This window comes from Falco biarmicus, chromosome 7, assembly GCF_023638135.1.
Source record: "Falco biarmicus isolate bFalBia1 chromosome 7, bFalBia1.pri, whole genome shotgun sequence".
Classification (NCBI taxonomy): Eukaryota; Metazoa; Chordata; class Aves; order Falconiformes; family Falconidae; genus Falco; species Falco biarmicus.
In genome coordinates this window covers 47,764,117-47,791,561 of record NC_079294.1, presented here as the reverse complement: position 1 = coordinate 47,791,561, position 27,445 = coordinate 47,764,117, and the positions used below count along the sequence as shown (strand labels likewise).

The window sequence follows — 27,445 nt, the reverse complement described above, 5'->3', positions numbered from 1 at the left end:
TGGAGCCAACACATGGGCGATGCGGAGATGGTGCTGCAGTAGCAGGGACCAGGCGCCCCAGCCAGCACTGGGCAGGAGCTCCGAAACCAAATCAAAATGCAACCTGATGGACCCCATGGACCTGGGCACTGACAACCTGCTTGGCTGCAAAAATCAAATTGTGGGTCAACCGATCGGAGTTTCCTCTGCATCCTCTTCAGTGGGTTTGAGACGTTTCTTTGCTTTCTTACTTCTTGATGCAGTGCTGTGCTGGGGGCGAAGGTGTTGTGCCCATCTCGCGCTGCTCAACTGCTGTTACGCAACCTGTTAGGGTGCTGTTTTGTGTTGTACCAGGTGCGTTGTAGGCAAATACCTTTTGGGAAGGACTAAGTGCTTTGAGAGTAATGGGCCAATTTTATCCTTTTTTCAAGAATATTTTTTAAAATATTAAGGCTTAGCTTGAAGTGGTAATGTGAAACCTTTTCACCTTGAAAGACTTAAAGTAATAATAGACTTTTAAAAATATATTTAAAGTATAAAATGGCTTGTTTTCTATACATTTGCAGCAAGTTAAAGAATAAAATAGATGAGTAACAGAGGTTACTTATGAGTAGATAGACAGAATCCAGCAGTATTTAGCTGAAGACAGAAAACTGTAAGATCATGTATCTTTTCATACAATTTTATTCTATATTAATTACTAATTTTTAATGGCCTATTGTAGTAAATCATATTCTCACATACTGGTATGAATTGAAAGTAAATTAAAAGTTCCATAAAGAAAAAATAGTAAAACAGTTCAGAGATCTTATTCCAGTTCTGTGTGGCTCCTCCTTTCTCTAACTTGTGATTTCCCTCCCCCCCCCCCCCCAAATGATTTGAATTTCCAAATCCCTTTAATTTCACTGTAAATTACAATCTGTAGTTACATTTTTCATCTTGAAAGGATTTTTTGGGGAATGATTTCCTTCACAGTGTAAGAAAGGAAAGCAACAAAATAGACTACTGCACCCTCTGTTTCTCTCTTAATCTCCAAAAGCTCAATTACTAATGAATCTGAAAGTTCAGTATAAAAAGTAAACATAAATTTATTATTTCACATTTGGAGATGGATTTTCTTTGCTTACAACTTAATACATAATTCCTAAGGCTAGGTTTTTAACTATTTTTTTTTTGTTGTTGTTACTACTACTTAATATTATTATGTAATTAAGGGAGAACTAAAATTGTAAAAGCCTTTGAATTTATTAAACTTTGATATTTAAGGTCCTTTAATGTCGAAAGGTCTCTAACAGATTAGGAAATGCAATGATGTAGCTGGTTGTGCAGCATTTTATGGTTTAAACTAAAGATCTGAATTAGAGTTTGAAAATGGCAAAGAACTTTAGGGCTGGTGCTGGAGATGGAGTGACTGCTGGTCCCGGCGCCCGCGTGGGGCTGGCTGGGGTCTGTGCTGGGAACAGCGCTGAGCACACAGGGCTGTTCCAGTCGCTGCTGAGCGGGTCTTGCCCAGAGCCAAGGGCTTTGCTGCGCCTCAGCCCACCCCACCGGCGAGCAGGCTGGGGGGCACCAGGAGCTGGCAGGGGACACGGCCGGGACAGCTGACCCCAGCTGGCCCCAGGGACGGCCCCGACCATACGGCGTCACGCTCAGCATGTAAAGCTGGGGAAGCAGAAGGAAGGGGGGGCGCTGGCAGGGATGGCGTTTGTCTGCCCAAGCCCCCGTCACCCTGATGGAGCCCGGCTGCCCTGGGGATGGCTGAGCACCTGCCTGCCCTGGGCAGCGGTGGGGGAACTCCTGGGTTTGCTTTGCTGCTGTGCGCGGCTTCTGCTTTGCCTCTTCAAGTGTCTTTGTCTCAGCCCGGGAGTTTTCTCACTTTGACCCTCTGGTTCTCTCCCCATCCCGCTGTGGGGGGAGTGAGCAAGCGGCTGCGTGGGGCTGAGCTGCTGGATGGGGTTAAGCCATGACAGTGCTGCATTGCCCAGTTTGTCGTTCTGTAGTGTTGCTGTGGACTCTTTCTAGCGGGGCTATTTTTGGTGCATGTAAAAGTGAATGTACCTTACTGAAAATGTTTTTTGGGTTTTTTTATTAAACACGTTCCTCTTATTCACTTCTGGTGAAGGAAGCGATGCTTTTTGGAGTAGTATGTGTGTAGTAGAGTTTTTCTGAGGGAAATGCCATTAGTGGAGAGATTTGTTGGTGTTCAAGCCCTACCTTTCTTTGCAGCCGCTGTTCTGATTTTTTTTAAAGTGAGGTTTACAAGTTTGATCAATACATTAGAAGGACTATACATCCATAAATGTACATTGGGACTTCAACTTCTGAAAGTGAACAGCTTTTGCTATTTTTTGTTATCTTTCATGGACATCTTAAATGTAGTCCATGAACAAGGGATGTAGAATTTTACAGAGTAGTGCTGGAACTCAAAGTACTATTGCCCCCTGTCTTTGAAGGTTGTGTTGTCTTGTGCTTTTTTTTTTATCCTGATTGCACGTATCACAAGTCTCTTTCAACTAATGGACCAAATCTATCCAATATGTGCTAAGATACAAAAGGAAGGAAAGAGCTAAAAGCAGACGGAAGGACGCAGCTTGCAGCTGCCATGCCCAGTTCTCAAGCTGTTGCTGAGTTTTTCTTACTGAGGATGTGCAAGTCAATTAGGCCATTTCTGACCTTCAAAAATTAATTTCTGAACTTCTAAATCCTCAGTTTCTCCAAAAGTACGGTATTACTGTGAAATACTTTTTATTTTGTAACTCAGTAGGAAGTGGAAAGCAAAGTATGGATCATCACCCCTCCAAGGCTCTGATAGTCTAGTCCCTTATTGTGTTTCTTAGTCTTTTAAAATGGGCTGAATAGGATGTACAAATTATTTCATTAAATCCTTGGGGTGTTTGTTGTTTAGACCATTTACTGGCACAATGCCATATATTTCTAAGGCCCTTCTCAATGGCCTTTATAAACTTGTTACGCTCAACCTCAAGGAAATGAATCATATAAACATAAACCAAATCTTGTTGTTAATGCAGCTGAAATCTTCACAGCTTAATGCAAGAATTGGTAGTACTCCAGATATTACAGAAAGATAACTGTGCAGATAAAGTTTCCACAATGATGCAGTTAAAACTGTTAAGCATGCTTAGTTTCTACCCTTTTTTGTGGTGGTTTACTCAACACCTCTTGGTTCTGCCTTCAGGGTTTTGCCCTGGGGTGTTATGGTGAGTGTCAGCACCAGGGGTCCTTTGCCAGGAGGAACACAGTGTCCATGCTGGTGGCTGCTTCTTCCTCACACCAGAACCCACCTGGTCACTTCTGTGGGTCTGCTAACACACCTTTGTAGCTATCCCTGCACGTGTTAAGGAGTGGAACTAGGTGATCTTTAAGATCCCTTCCAACCCAAACCATTCTACCATTTCTTTCTTCATGAGTCTTCAGCTCCATGTCGCATCCTGACTTACGATATATGGTGGCTCTTAGGAAAGTTAATGAAAGCAAAGAAACTGTTTCTTTTGCCCTGAAAACCAGCTTTATCTAGCTTTAGCTTGGCATTTCTTTAACTGACCATGGGTGGATGGATTGTATAGCTGTGGGGTCTCCTGTGCATTTTCTATCTTCTTCTATCCCCTCAGGCCTGTACCACCCTCATGCCTTGTCCCAGGTCCTTGCTTCTCGCTGCTTTTCTGCTGTTGTACCACATCTGCATTTCTCTATGCTGCATCTATGTTTTGGTTGTAAATATTCATTGTACATAGAATAACTACTTTTTATTACTATCCATTGTACATAGAATAACTACTTTTTATTACTATCCATATAAATCTATGACTGTACCATACAGAGTAAAAGCAGATTGACCCATGGATACCTGATCAGCTAGTTTAACAGCAGTCTTTCTAAGTACAAATATCTATCTCTCTATCTATCTCTATATCTGCAAGCAGGTCAAGACAAGGTCAGGTAAAGCAGCCTAATGGTGCATGCAGAGACTTTTGCAGACCCAGTACTAAGCTTGTAGAGAGGCTGTATCAAAGGGCTACGCGGTTAAAAAACCATGTGTCTCATGCCCCAAAGAGATGGGATGTGCCACAGCTGTCCAGTAGCTCTTCCAGGTCCTTGGGACGATTTCAACGCATCTCTGATCTGTTTGCAGAGAAATGATGTCTCGAAGTTTTCTTTCCCAGTACTTTACTAAACCAAACTAATGTATTCATAGGATAAATGTTCCATGACCAAGTCAATATACAGTATAAATAAATTATATCAAGATATTCCTACTTGTACTACTCATGTTCTCTTTAGCATTGGAAACCAGGCACAACAGAATAGTTTTCTTAGCCAGTCAGGCTGGTAAGGATACAGATGTGCTAAGACAGGCCAAGTATGCAGCGAAGTCTTTGCACATCTGTCACTGTAATGCATCTTCACATGTTCTCGCAGCTTAAAACAATTGGACTAAGATGGGATTGGATTCCAGCAGCACAGCCTGTAAGCCAGGTTTTGACAGAAGTCTCCCCTCTTGTTTTCTCTTTTAGAATGAGGCTCTGGCCATACTGTATCTGTTTCACCTTTTGACTATTTACCTTGGTCTTTTGAAGTTTGGGGTCAATTGCGAGTGAAATCCTCCTGGCTGTGCTGGTCTGCACCCCCAGAGCCTCCATCCCTTGACTGGCGCAGATGCTGGGAGGCTATGCTTAGCTGTGGGAAAGTTAGGGTCTCCCAGATGTAACCAGAAAATGAAACCAGGTTTATCTTTCCTTATAAAAAAAGTTGTTGAATAAATAACTGTGCATGAAGTGGAACTCTCTTTGGAGACAGCTGGCCACCGCGTCAGGAGGGAACACAGTATCAAGAAAAGATGAGGCTCCCTTACAGTGGAAGGAGATGCTTGGGGCTGGGGGGGAATCTTCTATTTAATGCAAATACTGTGACTCACATACCAAACCTATCACTTATTGACTGAGGGGGCACTAGCGTGTCATGTCAAAATCAAATTTTGTTCGTTGGCTTGAGTGCACTTTCCTGTGGAAAAGTGCCCTAATTACCCATGGAGGGCCTTCTATAGTTCCAGCAAGGACAAACGAGAGATTGCATTGGCCAGCCTGCGCAAATGGTCATCCAGTATACTGTGTGGTTTGCGCTCAGGTTATTTTAGTCAACGGCTGTGGCTAGATTTTGGATCAAAGATAAAACAGAGAGTAGCGTGGGGCAGAGGAATGGGTAATGAAGTGAGGGAGACCCAAAGTTGGTCACTGGTGTATGAATATGCCTGGAATCTGAAAGGTTCTCTGAGGGATGTTTTTGCTGTATAGTAATCCATGGTTGTAAGCCAAAGTTTGGTGCCTAACTTACCTTTTACACAGCTGTTCCCATGCTGTAACCCCAGTGGTCTCTGGCTTAACTTTGTTTAACGCCTGATGTAAGACTCCCCCTGTGGTTAATGGGGAGCACAGGATAATGGGGTGATCCTTCTGGCATTTCCAAAACACCTCCTTTGTGGCAGAATCACCCTTTGGAAGGGCTGATGGTGGGTCCTTAGGATGTGGGCACCACCCTTCAGAGCATCTAACCCACAAGGGAGCTCAAGTTAAAAAAAGCCACCTTGAGTTAGATGCACAACATTTTTACAGTTGAGGTTGAGAAGTCTTGTTCACTTCCCAAAAATTCTTGCAGTGGTGGCTCTGCATGTGCAGCTCCTATCTGGAGACGGTCAGGTCTAGCTCAAAGGTACTATACGAAGTGCTCTTCTTTACTAGGAGGTCCTCAAGTGTGGAGAAGAAATGCAGGAATCCTACAATTTCATGTGGATTTGTACTTTTATTAAGTAAAAATTGTTACTGTGTTCACCTGGGCTGGATTGAGTAGTACGAGAGGCTTGGTAGTATTCTGCAAAATGGGTTGAAAACAATGTTTATGAAGAGGTTAGGAGCAGGATCCTTCCTGGTTTGGGTTTTCTGGCTTCAAGATTTATAATAAATAGTTTGACTTTATGCATTATTTTATTTTTATTTTTCTTTCCGAAGTTGATTATGGCCAAGGGAAGGATTTCCGAACAGTAGCTAATGATGTCTCCTGAGCCAAGCTGAGGCATAATGTAACTTCACTGCCTTTGATGGGATTATAGCGAACAATGCAGTTGCCTTCTCTGCTGTGGGAATGCAGTATGGTATAAATATGTGAGCAGGGTGAACAAAGGGAGCTTAGGAGGTGTGTTAATGAACAGGAACGATAGCATTATACAAAACTAAGGTTATAGCTGCTGCAACTGAGAGTGCTGACATGTCTTGTGTCCGTGCTAGACATGCAGATTGATTTGAAGCATAAACCAACTGTTCACACTAAACAGTGTTGTTTATCACTCACTGATTTCACCCCAGCCAGCAGTCAATCTTTTTGCACAGTGATGCTGGGGAAGGGAGGGAAGCTGAATTTTGCAAAGTTGTTTTGTTTTTTGTTTTCTTTCTCTTTCAACTAATTGCATACAGTGCTGCTGCAGTTGGTTTATGGAAAATGCTTTAGGAGAAAATTGCTGTAATGATAGAAAACCATTAGGAAATGGCTCTTGTAATAGCTTTCCATGGGAATTTACAGGTATATTTAAAGGCTGCTGGGTTCTGGGTAGTTAGAAAGCTTTCTGAGTGGGGAGTCTTGCAGTCGTTAATTTAGTGCCTAGACTCTGGGCTGAGCCTGCACTGATCCCATTTGTAATCCAAGAGTTTTAGTAGTGTTGGATACCTGTGGGAGAAACCTCCTTCAGTAGATGGTCAAGAAGGCAAGAGAGACAGACTCTATTAAGAAAAATAAAAATAAAATCAGTACTTTGGTGACAAAGCAGTAAAGAAAACAAAAGATTGCGGACACCCTTGCTCTTGTTATAAACACAGCAGAAGTCGATTTGGGGCTGGGAATAGTGGATTCTGGAGCCATGGTTCAAAGGTGCAATAAGCCTGGCTTTAGTGTTTGTACTACTTCATGTGGAGGACCTCAGCTGTGTGGGGGTATGCAGTGGACCCGTATAATTTCACTGCCACTTTGAATATTTTTTTTTTTTCCCTGACTGTTACAAGCTATGTGCAGAGTCAGACATTGCATCTCCACCTGCAGCAATTTTTAGACCCAGCATGAAAGCGTAAGCCTTGCAAAAAACCCTCCATTTTTGCACTCTGGCTAATTCTGCAGAATTATGACCATATGGTCACACCTCAGACAAGTTGAGTTTGTGTCAATAGAAGACCTAGAAAAAACACCATAGTAGTCTTAATGGTCATGGGACCTCAGCCTCAGAATAACAGTTCCACTGAAATATGGACAAGGGACAAAAATAGTAAAAGAAGGCTCCTTTTTCCTCACATCCCACCTCTTGCAAGCTACTTGTGCTCCTACAAAGGCTAATTTCATAGAATGATTACAAAATGGCTTGGGTTGGAAGGGCCCTTAAAGACCACATCATTCCAACCCCCCTGCCATGGGACATTGAGCCATTGACCACAAATCTGTATTCCCTCTGTTTTTGCTATTGTTATGCATCCCCTTCCAATTGTGCTGGATTCACTTCAAGTAATACCTGAAGGAGCTGATTCCAAGCTCTGCTGCACTATTGTTACATGAGTATATCTGAAAGCTTGTCTACCTTCTCCAGCTATGTTAGTTGATGAAATTTGAGTTTTTATCTCTTTTAAGCCCATGCAAAATTAATCAGTTGCCTAGCTGGAAAACAAATTGGTGACCTGAGAAAGGGACAGTGTCAGAAACTCTGTTTATGTTTTGCAACTGACAGAGTTGGTCTAAAAAAATACAATATTTTTATATATAAATACGGGTGTTTCTATGTTTATTGGTTTTCATAGTTACAACAATACAAATGCATTTTACCACTACCGTAGAGAGGTCCCTCACTCTGCGTTCATTAACTTTTCTGCTTGCCATGGTCAGGATGGGTATGGACCTTGCTACCATACTTCTGTAAGAGGATAGAGCTGCCTGTACCTTCCCTGCCATCCTCCTGTCCTCTCGCAATAAACCCAAGTAAGCTAGAGCTTTCACAGTGGTTTTATTGCTGAATTGAAGGCCTATAAGGTACAGCCATTTAAAAGAAATTTCTGATTTATTTTTTAAATTTTATTTCTGTCATAACTTACATCCAGGTACTGGAGCAACTATTGCTGGCCAACTGAGCATGTTGTAAGTTATACCGAGGTGAAAGTTGTCTAGCGTAATGCAAGTTAAGGTTAATTTCCTTGCTGTAGCTACTACAGCAAAGAAGATGATAGTAATTAGAACAGTCTTAAAAAGCAATTTAAACTTGTAAGTGTTCTTTAATCAACAGTAATGAGGTTAGGGAGGGGGAAAAAAAAAAACCCAAACCAACAACAAAAACCAGTCCTCACTATGTGTTCTGTCTAGTCTGGGGGGGCGGGAGTTGCTCCTTAACATGTTTGTGGTTGCTGTACTGCAACCTTTGTGTCAGTGCAAGGGCAGAGGAAGGCAAGTCCTTGCCCCTAGTGTGAACAAGATGAAACATCTCAGTTGTGGACATTGTACTTGTATCTGGGAAACATGAAGTCTGCATGCTGGGAAGTAAACCACTGCCCAGGCAGTGCTGCAGAGAGTCTTTCAGAGTGAAGGGAGCCTGTATGTGGCTTCTCTTCTGCAGAAGCGAAAGGGGAGATACCAGGAATGAGCAAGATCTTTCTAGCTCTTGGACAGTAGGTATCTTGAGAGAAAGCAGTTAGCTATGCTGGACCTTGTGAGTGACAATGAGACCTTCAGAGGAAAGCCTGGGAAGTGTGGAAGAAGGCTAGATCGAGATGGAACAGCAACATTAATGGTGTTTATATTAAAGCCATCTAGATTAGCTGATGGCAGGCACTACCTGCAAACATAAGCTACATTTCAGCAAGTCCAGGTTCTTAGCTGAGCTTGATCTCCCTGCTAAGTCTGTGATTCAGTGTGGATGTGCAGGTGTCTGTGGGCAGCAAACAACATTAGGGCTTCTGGGAATGGCACGGAGGGATGCTTCAGCTCAGCTCACCCCAGCTCATCTGGAAAACTGTAACATCCCAGAACTGTAAAGTCAGGAATGATCAGCTCTGCTGGGTTGGTCAGAGCTGCGTTACAGTAACTGCTGTGTCACGGGTGCTGTTATAAACCAAGGACTAAGAATGTTCCTGGTTTGGGGAGTTTTTAAAGTATGTTTGTGCCTGACAGATGTCCAACTCTAGAGCTGGTTTCAAATCCTTGTAAAAGCTAAGCTGCCAAGAATGTAAAATAAATGAATAAAATGTTGCAGTGTTTTTGGGGGACCAATTTTATTTTTCTTTTTTTAGGCAAGTTTATTTTTTATGTAAACTTCCAAAATACATGTCCAGACTTTCAGAAGAAATTAGTGGCTTGGATGCTCGTGAATGTCTAGTTCTAACTTCTCCTTGAATGTGAAGTAGGATGTCAGTATTATGAGTATTTTTAACCTCCTTATGGGTAATTAAAGTGTTTTTACAAGCTTCAGTTATTTTGAATTCTTTCACTACTGGAACATTCTTAAAAGCTTCAGCATGTTTCTCCTTGTGCTTGCTGCTCTGTTGCTTTGAATCACATTCAAACGTCTTCTGTATTTATGGGACTCGGTTTGACATGAAAACTTTGTTCTTACAGGGTGGCACTTCCCCTCCCTGTTTTGAGATTGGGTTTTGGTTGGTATTTTTGGTTTGTTTGTTTTATGTCTTTACACCAAAAGTTTGCTATTTGGGATACGCAAGTTTTTTAGCTCAGTTTTACTACTGTCCTTGATCAGATATTGAAATACAACATACAGTACTGAAATACTTGAAATTATTGTCATAATTTCATTTCTGTAACTTTACATAAGCGCTAAAGTAAAGCTCCTTCTGTGCTGAACTCAGCATCTTCATCTTCGTAAAATAACACGTGAAAAAAAGTACTTTGGGTTGGGTGAAATTCTGAGCTCAGATGTTCAGTCTGATATACTGAAGAGCATAAGGAACCACAAGACAGATGGTCTTATACTTTTCTTGCCAAGATCACCCAGCCATCAGGAGACACAGGATTAGGGGGTTTTTTTGCCAAAAAAAGAGATTATTTTTTAATGTAGGCTTATAAAAAACAAAAGGTTTGGAACACTATCATGTGGTGATTATGTATCTATTAATGAGGAAGAAAATGAAAAACAAGAGTGCTCCTGAGATCCTGTAAAACGCTTTGTGATGAAATATAAGCCAAAGACAGCCCAGTCATGGTAATAAAAACAATAAAAGATACATGGAAATGAGGACAGTAAAAAGTTTGAATGAATTTAATTTTGCAAATCATTGTACTGTTAAGAAAAAAGAATGTAAATGAGAAATGAATGGCTGTATAGTAAGAGAATATAAGGGAAAATGAGAAAGGGAACTTGGAGGCTGGATGATAAACTCACTCCATATTAATGATGGGAACAAATGCCTAACTGTCTTTCAAAGCCTATGATGTGCCATTACAGCAATCAAGCATGAACAATATTTAGCATCCAGCAACTGTTGTCAATTTTTCATATTCCTGGGTATTTCTGACAATCGTTTTGCCAGAGGCAGGAAATTGTTCATTGGCAAACATTAATCAGAAATGTGTAGTCGAAGCTGAACTATCATGTTGGGATTTGGAGGGTAGGGTGTGTTGACTGTGCTGCTAATGAGCTGTTAGTGATTACTGAGGACATGAGTTGAAGGCTGTTTCAGTCCTTGGACCCTGGTGACGTTTGGTGTGCGTTGCCTCAACCAGGATTTTGAAGGATGTGGCTCCTGTCACATGCCACACTTACAGTGAAACATCCCACTTGGAATGGCATTGCCACTGTTACCAGTGAGCTCAGGGCTGTTGTGGGAACATGGGCTGATGCCCTTGTCCCTATGATGGGAGAGAGCGTCCCAGGAGCTCAGAGCCTGGAGCTGGGAGTAGAAGGTCTTGGCTAAGGCAGGAGTATACCTGTTCCTCAGATGGCTTGAGAGGAGTCATAGGTTATTTGACATATGGATTTAGGGGCAGGATCTTAAATTCCATGCTTTAACAGGAATGACTGCTGTTATTCTCTAGCTTGTGAAACACGACAACATGAGTGCACACCATTCTCTGTTTCATCTGCTTTTCCTGAAGTGCCAGCTACCATGAAGCTTGGTGCCTACCTCCTTCCACTAATGACTTCCTGAAGTTCATCAGGGTTCATCCTTCACCATGTTAGTTTTCATTGAATGGCAAAACTCAGTCGTGCTCAGTATCTGATCCTGGCGTCCTCACTCGGTCGAAGGAATGTGGTCCTGCAGTCTGGTCTCATTGGAGGAAAGTAGTTAACGTCTTCTAAATATAGACACTGTCACTCCAATAGTATTTTTACAAGCATTAGATTTCCTTGTCAATAAAACGTGATTAGGTTGGTTTGAAGTGGCTACCTGGAACATGCAGAGCGCTGCTTCTCCCTCAGCTTCTTGCCTTGCCCTAGTGGGGGCTGGGCAGCCTGTGCTGCTGTGGGCAGTGTGGGAGACCATGCACGAACCAGCTCATCTTGCCTGTGATGCTGCTTGTGTAGTCAACGTAGTCAGCTGTGCTGTTCATGCCGTAGCTGTTGCTTGCTGGAACAACATGAAGAGTGCAGGTCCTCAGAGAAGCCCTCCCAGACTGTGGGAAGCAGAGCCAGTCTTGGCTGGGTTGGGATTCAGCAACATTTTTTGTCTGGTTGTGCTTTTGTAGACTTCATATCATCCTCTTCCCTGGCTGCGGAGCCGTGATCTTGCTGGGCTTTGCCCAGCCAGGAGCTGTTGGGTGCCCCTCACCATCTTGGTGGTCCATGTCTGGACCTCTTCCCCTGTGGAGGAGAGCTTTGAGCAGCACCCAGATCTCGAATGCACCATGCCTTTCTCCAGTGGATGCATAATGAATTTACAATCTGTCCTTTCCTGGCTTCTCACAGAGGGGTTGGGACGTGCTGGAGCAGGGGTCCCCAGTCCAAGCCCCATCCTGGGCTTGCTGCCTGCTCACAGCCCAGCATCTTTGTGGGTCCAGCCTTTAACTGGACTGCCTGCCTCAGTTTCTAGTTCTAAAATAGGTGTATGTCTCCTATACTTGTGTCTTATTCCTAATTTCCCCCCCTTTATGTATAAGTCGTATATGAGCAGAGAAAGTTACTTAAAGATGGGTTAATGAGATGTGTCCCAGAATGTTCCAAAATGCAGCCTCCAAACCTATTGCTAATTAGGCAATGGATCCACTAATCTAATTTTAGCCAGTGACTGAATTTATTCCTGGCGGAATAAAATGCACTTTAAATCTCATTTAAAAGCCACTGAGATACTCTTGACAAATTAAAATATGAAATTAAAAATATATTTAGTTTGTTTCTGCATCATTAAAATAATCCTCAGTGCAGATGAATCAAACCCCATGCATTTGCATTTTTGTTTTGAAGGCTGTGTTTACTGCTGGAATTATGAGCTGAGCCCTGTCGCCCTCTCTGCATCTTGCAAAATCAACTGCTGTGCGCTCACAGATGCTGCAGCTGCCTGCATGTGGTACACGGGACGGCAAGACCATAAAGAGGGGAGGCATCAGATAGACATTGGGGGGATAATATATTTTGGTGAGAGAGGCGAATTTAAATGACTAGACATAAAACAGTGCAGAAACAAGCAACGCAAAACGGCAGTCTTAGTGCTAGCTAAGCTTGTAATAGAAGAAAGCTGTAAGTAAAAGGAAAATAAATATTCCTATCAGCTATATGCTTGATTGGTTCGTAGTAATAATTTACTTCTCAGCTACAGTAACCTCCTTTGCATACACTAATATCCAGCATGGCGCGGACGAAATAAGATGCGGTTTTTATGTGGGAAGTGGGGCTGTGAGGCAGAGCGGGCTGGCAGGCGTGCTGAAGTAGGGGTGCAGCTGCAGCTAGATGGCACAGTCATCTCGCTGTGTGAAATCGGCCGCAGACCCCGGTCTCGGGGGGCTATGCCCCAGCCGGGCAGTTCGCCGGTACCTGAAGCTGTAGCTCAGATTCTGTTAAAGCCTGTGGGAATTTGGAAAGCCGTAAACCTTCCCTGGGTGGGGTGTTGGTGCTGCATCCCTCTGGTCTTCATTGTTATCAAGCCCTCTGTTTAAGATTACGTTTTGATAATTACAGTAGTTTTAAAAATGGCAGGTTTAAAAGTTACGGTAAGCAAAGCGTTTGTCTCGCACAACTGCAGGATTTATACCTGCAAGAAAACAGGGGAAATTGTTGATAGATTACTTTCGCTGTGATAGGAAAGCCAAGACCGGCTGTTTGCACACTGGTGCTTTGCCTGGCAGGTTACGCTTGCTGCAGGTGATGGGGCTGGGCTGCACCCTCCAGCTTCCAACCCTGGCCAGGGCTGTGAGCGTGTCCCACCCCGACACAGAGCTTTGCTCCTCCATCCCGCCTTGGAGACTATCGTCCTGCCAGACCTGGGTGATGGGAACTAGGGAGACACTAGTACTGACATTATTATAATGTCTATGGGGGAAATGCTGCGTCTTTTCTTTTTGGTAGAAGTGCTCGGGGCACACGTGAAGCCTGAGCAGCAAATTTTGCACAGGTCTGGTGGGGGTCCCGCAGGTGGAGCTGCTCCCAGCGCTGGGCAGAAAATCACCTCTCCCTACACACTGTGTCTAGAAACCTCTGGGAACACACGGTTCTGCTCAACAAATTCTTACAGGAATTGAAGCAGAGACTAGAGAGATGTATTTTTAAATTATTTTTATCTTTTTTAACTGGCTTTAAAAAAAAAAAAAACCCACAAAAAAAATCTCTGAATTCCTACAAAAAGCCGAGCTCTGAAAGCCCACGTAACAACTGCATGTGCTTTTAACTTCCTGACATTTCAGCACTAGCAATGATAAGCCTCAGTGTGCTCAGAGCAGATCTGTTTAATGCACCCTTATCGTGAAAGGAAGAGCTGGCTGGGGAGGAGGAGGCATCCAAAAGGTCAGATGGCATCGGGAGCAGGAGAGAGGAGGAGGCCAGGGTGGGGGGACAGAAGATGTTCCAGTAAAATATCATTTAAAACAAAAAATAAAAAAAAAAGAAAGAAAAAACGCAGAGGCATCTGGGGTCAAAAAGTACTGCCGATTGGATCCTGTCTGCTTTTTCTCTTTTGTTACCCACAGAAGAAAGACAGGGGTGGCAGCTAAGTCTCAGCTATAGAGTAATGAGAGACTTTCACCAAAAGAAATTTATAAAAACTTCTTCCAAGAACTATTTTAAAATATTTTGCTTTTCTCCACTACTGGAAGAACAGCAAATCAGTTTTCCTGCTAAACAGAAGTGCTAAATAGAAACATGAAGCATTGTTTCATGTATACTTAAATAAATTATATATATAATCAGACAAGCTGGCTCTAAGGTATGTTTCCTGTGATTCAGATTTCTTGGGGAGGGGGATTATTTATTTGAAACTGATTGGGGGGGGGGGGGGGGGGAAGTACATTTTTGTTCGAGGTCTCTACTAAAATTCAGCTTAATTTGTGGTAGAAAGATCTCCCATGAACATTTGTAATTAATGTATATAAAAAAACCCTTTAGAAGCTAGCACACCTGTGAAGTAGAGCATGTTTCAATGCTCAATTTGGGGAAAAAACAAAACCAAAACCACACACGCCCCCCAAATGCTAATTTACTTAGCTATTCACTTCCCAGTGTTATTACGGTTTAGCTGAAATTGCATGCAGAGGAAACGGAAAAAAGTAAATTTTTGCATGTTTCACTATCTGGATTTTCCTGTAGATGTGCAATACAAATAAAATTGAAAACTTGCAGCAAATGAAAGTAAGTATAAAATGTCAAAAGACTTCTCAGTGATGTTTTGCAAGCAATGACTATTTTTTAAGCTTGTAATGCTCTTTGAAAAGCTGCTCAGAGGTCTGTACATCAGACCAGGACTAAGACTGGATACATCTACTCTGGCTCCATACAAATACAACTTGACCTACGGCCCGATGCCTTGGGAGAAAAGGGAACTCACTGATGATGTGTGCTTACTTAAGGGTAGGAATAAACCAGAGTTGCTCCAGGCAGAGGCTCCTCAGAGCGGGGAAACAACTGGCTGCCAAAGGACTCCATTGCACGAGTGTGGCATTAGAGGCCAGGAGCATTTTCCTGCTAATCTTAGATATTTTTTTAGTTTTTTTCTTTCTGAGTGGACAAAATCTCTCATGTGTCCAAGGCAAGAGTCTGTCTGCAGCCTGCTGTAGTGGCTGATGCATCCCTGGGCAAAAGAAAAAGAGGAGGTAGACAGGGAAAGAGGGTGGATCTGAGAACATTTTATGTTGGTGTGTAAGGCTTTTCTGGGTCTTGAATAGCCCAGATTTGTGTCTCAAACCCAAAATGTTAGCACATTGCTTTCAAAGGTGGCTGGTGGTACTGGTGGGGTTTGGAGGTCATGAGCAGGGTTTGGCAAGGACTGGGGTGTAGTGGTGGAGAAAGCCAGGTGGTTTGGGCTGGAGGTACCAAGGCTTAGGCAGGAGGTACCAAGCCTTGGTCTTGAAGAACACCCCCAGCAAAGTGCCTGTGGGAATATTCCTTGATTACATTTCCAGTCCTCACATTTCAATATATGATGCTTGAAGGAGGTGCAACTGCTTGGCTCTTCTCTCCCAAGCCCTAACACCTGGTTTACTTCAACTCTGATGCAAAGCCTGTTGATGTTAATTAATATTTCCCAGTGTGGAAAGGATCAAGTCCCTTACGTGAGAGACATGAAGAATGATGAACTATAATTTCAGCCTGGGTATAGATATAGACTCTAAATGCTCTTTATATCTTTTTTTGACTTGCTGAGCTGTTAACAGCAACCATGTGTCATTAGATGAAGAAACCTCATGAAATTACTCAGAATCCCAGCAGCATTCCTGTCCTTTTAATGGTACTCCAAGGAGTGTTTTACGTGATGCTGCAGTGGTTCACAGAGCAGAGTACAAGTAGCTGGTTCCAAAATGTAACTGCGGTGCAATTCTCTCCAAGCAGAGTGAGTGTGGGAGCAGGAAAAGCAGCCGCCTTGTCTCTCTGCAGATACTAGCACAGAGGAAATGTATGATTACCAAAGACCAGCCTAGTAGTTTGGATGAATTACAGGGCAAAGTAAGCATTTATTGTTGCTCAAAAGAATTTGGAGGACCTGGGCTTTTTTAGTATTGACCTCTCCACAGCTACAATGCAGCCAGCTCCAGGCACTTAAAAAATCCCAAGTCAAATCTAAAAATCCATGAAACTGCCTTAAATTGTGAAATGTTAATAACTTCAGGTTCTGATTTTATTTGCTTTCTGGGTTGCTTGGTTTATGTTTTTAAGCTTTTTGCAGCAGCAGGTGCTGAGGCAGGTGAGGCACTGCTGAGCTCGTCTGCTCCAGCTCTGAGCTGGTTGACCCTCCTGTGGTACTGCTAGTTCTGCTTTTATGGGACAACCTGCCTGCTGAAATGGAAAGGCCACGCTGCTGGTGCGTGGTTTGTGTCCTTGGATTAGGGTGTCCTAATTGTGCAGTAGAGTCCCTTGGGATGGGCTGAGGCTGTGGCTCTTCTCCCAGCTTGGTTGTGCTATAAGCGTACACGTCTTTGGTGGCACCTTCTATGCTAGGTCATACCTGGAAATGTTGTATGACCTTTGCAATATACTTTCAATGGTAATACTGAAAAATGCCCTTGCTGATGACTTAGGGGAGTAGTCTGGACATCATGAAGATCTGGGGTGTGTTTTAGTCCTCAAAGTCTTATGAGAGGATATCCATGTCTCTTTCACCCATATTCATTTTGATTTGAAATGTTGATAGAATAATTTGATATTTCAACAGCCTTGAGAGTTGCTCTCAACTAAGGCTGTTGAGTCATCTTCATTCCTTCTCTGATGGAGATCTCAGCATGAACAATTTAGTTTTTTTATCAGCCGTAAGAATGAAGTCTCAGAACATTGCTGAGAGCAATGGGTTAAGAAGATGAAGTGTCTAGTGGCTGTAAGATGGAGCACAATGAGCTTGTAAATGGGTTTTGGTGTAGTGTCCTTTGATAACACAGGATTGGATCTAGTTACCTAAATGACCTATGTGCTAGTTAAGAGATTTCTAGTGGAGTGTGATACATATAGGGTGGCACTTGCTAATTTATTGATTTTGATGGCTCAAGTGTGGAGACGACTTCATATTCTGCAAATGTTGTCCTCCAATGTTGTCTCAAGGGATCTTTGGGAGGGACCCTATGGGGATCGTATGATAACCGGTTTAGTCCCAGCTCACACAATGTCACACAGCTGAGTCCTCCTTCTCCAGGCTGCAGTGTAATTTACAGACACTTGACTGTCTCAGATCACTTAGGCTAGCAGAAGCAGACTGGCTTCAGCTGAACAATGCTTGGCAAGGTGGATGAACCCAACCCGAACCGTGTGCTCTCCCAAATAGGTGCTTTGTACTACCCAAACAAGATTTTAAAAAAATTCATTCCAGGTTGCAGTCTGTGTTCATGTTAATTTCTCAAATGCACACAACTTTTTCCATGCTCTGTTCGTCTTCCAGGTACTTAATCTAAAACCATCACAAGTATCATTGGACTTTTGTCAACCTGATAACTAGTTTTATTGTAGATAGAAGCTCAGGAGCAGCACATGCATTGATTAATTTACCAGACATCTGCTAACAAAATCTCTGGCACAATCAGTGTGATGTCCCAGCTGCCACCTGGCCAGAAGAGTGAAGCCATGCAGCATGCTGAGTCTGCCCTGAAAGCCCCTGGTTTTTCATTTTCTATAGTATTTAGTGCTACTACCAGGATGCTGGAGTGAGCAGAGGACTCCCAGTGCTCTTTCTGAGAGCACTTCTGCATTGATATTGTTCTCCAACTATCTGTGACTTTTGGTGAAAAACACTTTTTGTCAGAATGCAAAAATTCCTAGAAAGCAAATGCATAGTCTAGTTATACTTTGTGTTGCAAATAGGAACAGCTGTGCTATATCTGTTCACCCCTATTCTGTTCCCAGTCACTGTTTTTCAGGCTGGATGACACTAACAACATATTTAAGTCCTAGCGCCGTTTTCTGCTCACACATCATGCAGGTAGAGGTGAACCATCCCGTAGAGAATCCCATAGAAATGTTTACAAATCTCTTTACAAGGTTTTTCTTTCATTCTTGCTTAAGCTTTTCTGATTTTTGTGTGTGTTGTGGTAGCCCATGCTATTAAATTAGTGACACTGGCTACTGCCACGTTTGCCTGTTTCCTTGGAGGTGGTGGACATGTACTCCTTTTGCTGAGGTTTGTCAGCAGTTCCACATGTGGATGGCTTAAACAGCAAGGGCCTCTGATGGTCCGGTACAAATACATTTTAAAAGTCAGAGAATAAGGTGTATTTTTTTTATATATATATGAAGGACTTGTAGAGGACTTTGCTCTTGGCCTTTGTTTAGGAGCAAAAGCCAGACTGCTCTGTTAAACACTTGCCAAGGACTTCTGATGACTGCTCACCTTGAGTCCCTGGTCAGCTCATCTGTGGGGTGCTCAAGGCTTGACCCTCTCACTAAGGAGTTCCAGGAGGAGTGCTGTACAGCTGTGCTTTTCTAAGCCAAATTTATGAACTCCGCTTATGTCAGCTTCAGACTAGCATTGACTGTTATGCTTTTATACTTTGCTTATTGCATTGGAGAATGGTTACCTGCCGTTAGTTGGTATCAGTAAAATTAGCCGTATTATGTGGATTAATAATTTGATGAGAGAATTCCATTTGGATTAAAGAAAGCTGTTAATCTATCATGAGATTTGTTTGGAATATTTTACGTTAGTTCTCTAGGGCCCATGTGTGTTTAATGCCTCTCTGAAGTCTTTCGTCTGGAATAATAGGGTTAGATTACTGCATATAGAAAAATGCAGGAATTAAGTTGTCATGGGGTGTCATTGAAAGCTTGTCACTGGGAGTGAATCTCATTCATCTGAGTTGATAATAAGAGCACTATCTGCTGACGTATGCCTCTAGCAGGTAGAAGATCTGCCTCCAGAATGTACAGTTATGGGTGAGAAATTCTTCATTCAGTTTCTGAGAAGTCCTTATTCTCTTTTTTCTGAATGTACATTTGGATTTGAAAGAATATATATCATCTTCTTATTTCTAAACCTGGTTCTTCTAGTCCTGGTACCATCTGTATCAGAATATTAAGAGTGATGCACTTCCTACCATTGAAAAATGATGCTTCTTCTCCCATTCTCCCATTCTCTCCACTTTCCTTTTCTTTCTCTTCAATGAGCAAATTTTCCTAATAGCTCGATTAAGCCTTAATGCAATCATGTCATTAATTCCACATCGTATGGTAAGTCTGAATAATTCCTTTCCTTAATTTAATTTCAAGGTAATTTGAAATTCTGATCCAAGCCTTTTCTGTGTCCTTTTCTTGGCTGATAAGATGGGGCTTTTTGCTGGGTATTCTCAATCCATACTTTTCAATTGTAGTGCAGGTAGCAATGAAATGTAGGCTCCCAGGGTGATGCACTTGCTTTAGTACACAAGTTAAGAATAACCAAAAGAAAGCTAATAAAAAGGCCATAGAAATAACTAACTTTTTTTTTTTAATGAAAGAATTTAAAAAGTCGCCTTGCGTAAGAGACTTACAGCTGAAATGGTTTGTTAAAGCAGGTATTTTTTAAGAGGGAATGTGTTCATGATCTGATTGTTCCCACATGGGAAACAAGCCTAGACAGCAAGGTATTTGTATAGCTTCATCTTCCATGTTTTTTTCACCTAGAGCAGCTTTGCTCTCAAAGTTTAGCACTTGGCTTTTCTCAGGTTGACAGAAACATGCAACACATTCAAAAAAATGATAAGAATGCTAGAAGTTAAGGGGGGGGGGGGGGGGGGGGGGGGCGGGAAAGAATAAAAAATGACCCTGCAAGATTTTTCTTTCTGAAGTTTAATGTAGTTCGCTTTATTTATATCTCATCATTTAAACCAGGGTACATCACTCTAGTTCCCTCCCACAGTGTTTAAAAAATTTTAGCTGTGGGAGAGAAAAGAGGTAACTTCTGTGAGCTCTTCCTGAATTAAGTCCCAAGTCCCACAGGATTTTGAGGGATCCACAGCGACTTCACTAAGTGAGAGACTGTTCCTGTGTTCAGTGCTGAGCTGTTTGAAAAGTCAAAAATACATGCATTCATTTTCCTAATCTGATTATTTTCCATTTTCATAGGCTGGAAGTTCGTCCTAGTGTTCTAATGGTCACTGAAGCCCTCATGCATAACCAGCCTGGTGCTCATTAGCAGCTCAAGCAGGAAAAACTGTGCAATTTTTCTTTTCCAATCTATGTGTCAGAGTTGTACAACTATAAATCATTGTGACTGTGAAGGACAGTTGTTTAATTAAATGACAGCTATAAGTCACTCTTCCTGTAACTCATGCACTAGATAATGCTTTCCAAACATCTTTCCAATTTGAGCTGTAATGTTTAAAATCTAGGAACACATTGCCTGTAATACTCAATTTTGTGAAAGGTTTTAATCCGTTTCTTCTGTTTGCTGTAAAGTGTGTCATGCAGCATTTCAGCAGCCAATGTTTAAGTACCTATTTATCATTTTTCTGCAGTCAAAGATTTTAAAAATGCTCAACGTGCTGATAAATAGTCACACACTTGCAGCAACTGCTATGTAAACATTCATGGGCAAGGCATTTTAATGCATGGATTAAAAAGTATTTATAATCCTTTTTATTGGATTAGCATGACATTATTATTATTGTTATTATTATTGCTATAATCATGCACAGTCACCCACTTTTTTTATAAATGTATGTAACAGAGAAATGGACTCAGCTTCTCTGGAAGATTGTATCCATCCTGGACTAGAGGACAGCTGTGGGTAATCGGCTGCCTTACAGCTGGGCAGATAGAGGCTGACAAGCCATAGGGCCAAGCACTCCTCTAAACTCCAAAGGGATTTGCAGTGGTTGCTATGTTAATCCAGTGCATTTTTTCGACTTCGAGCACCGCAGTCGGAGCAGCCCAGATACTTTTCTGCGTTAATCTGAGCCTCTGGAAAAGCAGAGGGTTCAGCTGCTCCTTCCTGGTGTATATTCTCCAACTGGATTTGGGTTTTACTTAAGCTGTGAACAGTCTCTGTCTCCAGGAAGTACCTTGTCTAGATGGTGATAGTTTAGGAACGATGCTAATGGGAGGCAATTACTGAAGCGTCAAAATGCTCAGAAACTTCCAGGAATATATTGTCTGAGCACTTATTAAATATTGTCTTCCTTTGAGGGTGAGAACCTGACACAAAGTGCCTCTTTATTGCCACGTTACCACAGTGGAATCCCTGAAGTTGTGTCTTGATATTTGCTGAAATACTTGTGTAGTTGGAAATGTCAGTAAACTTTGGATGTGGTTAATAGATTTCTTGAGTCTCCCAAAATGCTCTCCTTGGCTTTCTCACAGATTTAGCAGAGCTTCTTATAGGCAGGACAGAAATATCTTGGATACTGAGGGACAGAGATGTTTTCTAGAGTATTTATTATTGCAAAAGACAATCCCAGAGCTTGTGTTAGTAGGTGGCAACATAACCACAGTTTCTCCTGGACCTAGTCTCGTCTTGGCTTCCTTGGTCACTAACTGGGAGTCATGATTTATGGTTTTCTTCTGTGTGCTCTCAGTTCAGCAGTTGCAATTATCTCAAAACGTGTTTGAACTCTGTGCTATAATCTGATCAGTCTTTCCATAAACTGAAAGGTCACTGATATAAAATCCCACTCCTCCCAGAGGGTGTTTTTTGTTGTCAAGAGAGCAAACAAAAGTAGTTTCTCCTCACTGACATTTTGAAAGCTGCACCTCAGGGCTGCTGCTGAGCAGATTATATCATCTACCCCAAACCAGAAGCATGATACTGGAAATAGGAAACTGGGAAGTCGGATTTCCCAGGGTGAAGGAACTCTCACTTCTTCCTCAGCCCTTCGTTAGGCTTCAGCAGATATATGCATCACCTTTCTTTTCATCCACACGCACCCTGGAGGGTACCACTGTGTCATACTTTCAGCATGTTCTGCTGCTATATTCTTTCCAGCTCCTCCAGTTCTTCTTTTGCATTGTGGATGAGAGTAATTAGGCTGCACCGAACTCTTGTGATGAATTCTTTACCAGCTCTGCTCATGCGCAGTTATACCTCCTCCATAAGGGACATCAAATGCCTATGATTTTGATTTATTCTTCTGACTTCTGCACAGCAGCTTGCTTGAAAGGAGAGATGTTCTACCCATCAGAGGTCTTCTGGCTACTTCATGCAATTTGAACGTTCTGATTAGTAATGATTGGTTCTGCAGAAAACGGGATATTTGGCTAGAAAAAGTAAAATTATCATAAATATGCATAAAGCACATGGAAAAAAAATAAGCAATTACTTTGGCTTTAAAAGCTAGAAGCAGTTTAGCAGAACAGATGGGTTGCATAAATCTGGCAAAAATGAGGGCAAGAGGGATTTGTGTGTGTGTGTGGCATGCAGCAGAGGATAAGACCAGGGTTTGCATGATAAAGAATTTATTGTAGCTTGGCAAGTGTCCGTTCTCCTATATTTTTCACAGGAAAAGTAGTGGCTGAGATGATTAGACAAGGCTCACCTCAGCAGTGTGTGGAAGTGCCTGTGAAACGCCCATCACCGCGTAGTCACTCTCTAACACCATCAACCCCTCTTTGTTTTCAAAAGTTTCCTGCTGCTCCCCACTTCCCAGCCTATCTCCCGGTTGACATTATGAAGGATTTTCAGATCTCAGTCACAGTCAGGCCATATTGAAATGGATAGCATTTGAAATTTGGATAACTTAGTGGTATCATAATGCTTTCCTGGCATGCTGTTTTATTTTTTCAAGGGGGCGTGTGGTGTCCCCTCTCCTGTGTTATGAACAAGAGCCCATTAATCAATGTGTTTATCTTAAGCTCACTGAGAACGTGAGGGCTTTTGAATACCAAATGTTAGGCAAAAACCCCTCAACTCTGCAGACTCCTCCCTGAGAGACAACTGAGAATAGTTTTGACATCAACAGTATGTCCTATCTTGTGCTCCTTTGGCAGAAGCATGCTTACAGTAACGGCAAAAATGTCTTTATGTTGCCCAGCCGAAGCCTGCAGTGGTAGCTTGTCCCAGATTCTCAAATTCCTAAGGATGGAGGGGGCCATTGCTGATCAGCAGGAACACCCATCGGTTTTGATGCTTTTCTATGGGACACTTTTGTGCCATCTTGATTTGAAGGTCTCAGGAGATACTCAGCCCATCTTGTCTGTAAGGAAATGTGAGGCCTTCACAGCTTTCTCTCTTGCTGTGTGTAATATACTCCAGAGTCTTGGGCACAAGATATTCTGGTTTTACCGTGCTTCTAGCCTCCTTGATCCAAGGGAGTTGATAGGTCTGAACGTGTTTTCTGAAACACATGCAGACCACGTTGGTCAAATCTAACCAACGCTTGGGTGGCATCCCAAGGGAAGTTTTCTGAATTGATTTTCATTTTTATTGCCATATATTTTTCCCAGGTCAACTTTAAAAATCCCTTGACAGATTGTTCCATCATTTGGGTGCTTTACAAATAAACGTGACCCTTTTTTGTAGTTGTCAGCAGCCAATTTCAGAGCAGTCTTACTTGGAAGAAACAGCTTGTTTTGTGTCAGTCTGCAGCTGTATTTGGGGAGCCACAGTATGGATTACTATGGTGGTGCATTAATTATTTTTATTTTTTTAAAGCTTTGCTTTTTTAAATTCACTTTTTTTTACTGATTTGATTATTCATTGTGTTGAGTTGAAGTATAAGCATATAGAAGGCTGAGGGCTCATAATTTAAATCTAATTTTATATCAGACAATTTGTATAAAATAAGTTCAATTCTATAGGTAGCAGATGCACATTTTTTACACATGAAATGGACTTTATAAGCAGTGAGTCTGTCTGTGTTACAAAATCTAATTCTGCTACTAACAAGCAAATGGGTAGATTCTGTGTCCTATTGATCTCTGAATTACCTGACTGATGCTGAAGATCAATCAAAGGCCTCTTCTGAGCAGTCACAAGGCAGGATCCTTTTTATTAAGCCTGTCTGTGATTTATAGTTTTGCCATTAGTGTTAATGTAGACTTAAAATATCAATACTTTATTCTAACACCTTCAAAGTGGCATTGATTCTTCCTTATCTAAGCTCATTCTTTTGCATGGACACTACCCAGGAAATTTTTTGTGGTCACATGGATACATTTGCTTGAGTCAAGCTGCAAACTCATTAAACCCGTTGGTTTGTATCAACATTCTCATGACTGGCAGCATCTTCTGTAAGTGTAAGAACAAAAACACAGACCCTATCTGTTTATTAAGTGATTTCTTGTTGGAGATGGTGAGTGCAGCTTTCTCAAAGCAGTATGCTGTTTCCAAGGTGAGCTACTGTCCTACCTTCATCAGCGTGGGTTAACATGGAAAGAATGACACAGGACCCCCATCCCAAGCCCAAGGAAACAGAAACGATACACTATTAAGCACCATCTTTAAACAGCCTCCTCTTTCCTGCATCCTCAGGCATCTGTTATGTTGGCTTCATACTAAAAAAATAGGCAAATTTACTTTATAGGTAAGGCAGAAGGATTAATCATATTTTGGGGAAAATATCTCACTTGGGCAATTATGTTTGTGATGCCACTCCTCTTTTATTGATGGATTTATGCCCTTGCAAAGTTTTGGGAATTCGCAGGAAATGAGTTTTGACCTTGGAAGTTTATGAATTTTGTCTCTCTTCAAAATTGCAAAGAACTGAAGAGCACGTAAATCACGGCAGGTCAGATATAAAAAGGAAATTAAGATGGCTAGAAAAAAGGATTTGAAGAGGACCCTTCAAGGGATGTTCCAGCTGGGTGGTAGAAGTGGGAAGCCAGCAAGGGAATCAGTGGGAGAGTCTGATTGCAGAAGTGTAAACGAGTTAATTGGGAATGACAAGACCTACAGACAAGTCTGAAAGGGATTTGATAAATTAAGGTACAAGACTTTTAGAGCAAGCTGTGTCTGACTGGATCTCCTATTGCCACCGCTAGAGACCAGACTGAGCTGCACAGCCTCTGGTTTTGACTCCTGTTTTTTCATCCTCACGGAATATTTGTTTCCCTCTGGAGAAAGTGAGGATAAGTTGTGGAAGACCAAGCTCTGGCACTGTGCTGACCCTTTGCCTGTGGGCTCAGTCTTGAGGGTTTGTTCCTGTAATAGCCCCCGGTACTGAGCCCAGCGCTTGGTCTGTATTCTGTCTGCTGGGAAGGTGAATTACTCATTTTAGTCACAATTTACAGCATGCAGCAATTATCCCCCAATCTGCATACGTTTCAAAAGTTAATGGAGAAGAAACACTGTTTTTAAAAACCAATTTGAAAGCTTTCCAGTGGCTCTAGCTGCCTCAGCTGGTCACAAAGGGCAAAGCCACCAACCTTGCTGTTTGACTCACATTAAGAATGAAATCCCTGTGTATCCAAGTAAATGCTGGAGCACTGTATGTTCCTGGCATCTTGTCCCTCTGGATGAGATTCTCAAACCTACCTATACTGAAGGCCAAGAAGAAGTTTATAAAACTTTCTTGCATTCCTTTTAACCCCAGGAGTGACCTGCAGTACAATTCACGTACCCCTTCAGCTAAATCGCAGCCTGTAATTCACACTGTCCTATCTCGCCTGTGCTTCCACCACCTGCTCTTTGCGTTGCGCAGGGACTTGCAGAAGCTCTCACCCCTGCCTCCTGGGTTTCTTGCAGCTGAGCCCCCCCCCCCCCCCCCCCCCCCCCCCCCGCATTGGAAGACATTTCAGCAGACATTTTTTCATCAGCGTCCTTCCTCCCTTCCCTTAAACCATGTCTGATGGCTGTAAGCAAGGGTGCCTATGTGCAAGCAGCAACATTTTAAGCTTGCCTGCTGTGCCCAGATCAGTGGTCACTTTTTATCTTTTGTTAATTCTCAATACCTATTTTTCTAAACTCTGCCTGATTCCTGTAAAAATGGATTTCTTGTCAAAGACACTTTTTCTTGTAAAAATAAATCCTTGTGGGGTTTGGTGGTTTTGTTTTGCTTTGCTTCTCCCTAGTCTGTATGCACATCTGTTGCTATTTCCTCCTGGATTTCATTTCCAGCACTCATGGCTGTTCAGACTTTCCTACCCAGAGGCACAGAGAGGCTGCTACCTGCTGTTGTGGGGACTGACCTAAATCCTGTCCCCGGTGCCTGTGTTACATCTTGTGCTTTTAGGTGCTTTTCACACGACTCTGACCCACTTAGCTGTTGCCGGGGGAGGGCATTGGCATAAAGATCTTGCTCCTTGGAGGAGCAAAGGGCTCTGTTAGAAGTGCTTCAGTCTGGAAGATGAGTTTATGGGAATGGCAGGAGGCAACCTAAGATGAACTGGGCTTTTCATGCAGTCGCAATGAATTCTGATGTTCCCTCGTGTATCAGAGATGAAACCTTGGATAGGAAAGCTCGTTTTGTGGTACTGTCAGTTATAGCTGTGTGCTGTGATGGTTGGTGGCTGTGATTAACCAAGGTGACCACCTTCCTGGAAATGAGTAACCCAATCAGCTAGGTCCAGGCATGGAGGAGCAGCGGAGTCTGTAACAACAGGATCTCTACACCAGTACAGGATTAATGCAGCTGACCCGGTACGACTCCTTAGGAATGGGATTTATCCTCCCTTCCCACCCTCACATGATCTAAGAAGATCTGACCATGGTTTGTGATCAGAGTCAATAATGGTTGATAAGGGAAAATGCTGAAAACTGGGATAATAACCTTCCTTTTCTTGGGGTGGTCTCTAGCAGAAAAAAGCTAGAATTCAGGTTGTTTTGAGGGGATTGAGTTTATAGGCAAACCAATAGGTGCAGTGAGAAAAAAAAATCAGGCAATCTCAAAAGCCACATCCTCAGACCTGGAACAGTAAAAAAAGAGAGAGATAGGTATACTACGGTCTATGAAACCCAGAGACGCTGAAATGAAGGGGGACAGTTATGTGGCAGGGTATTAATGTCTTCATCTCGTGGGTTTTGATAGCAAGCAGAATTATGAATTTTACCTCCCGAAGCCATCTTGCTTTGGTTTGTGTGTTTTCCATACAAATCGGGACTGATACCGCTGAAAGAGTGATTTCCTTGTGAGAAATGCTCAGCTTCTGCCATTCAGGCTTATTTTTCCTGTACTCAGACTGGATGACTTCACTCAGGTGCTTGGTAGTGCATATGCAGAACTCTGGGTGCACGGGGTGCAGCATGCCTGTGGGAGGGGTTGCTGGATATGGAGGTGCTCACGGCTCAACTGGGAGGCATTTACTTTAGTAGTAGAGAAGATGCATTTCAGGTTGGGAATTTCTTGTTCCAGAGCAGTTTGCTGCATTTTGGTTTGAAGAGAGTTGCTGATGGCTTCAGTGTGTCTGAGGACCTGTTTGGAGGCTGCACCTTCTAATTGGGGAGACCCTTTC

At 42.5% G+C, this 27,445-nt stretch overlaps 1 protein-coding gene across 1 annotated transcript in view; it reads left to right on the top strand.

The window, feature by feature from the left end:
- Positions 1-27,445, top strand: part of FANCM (FA complementation group M) — a 545,047-nt gene that overhangs the window by 332,429 nt on the left and 185,173 nt on the right. The window lies entirely within an intron of this gene.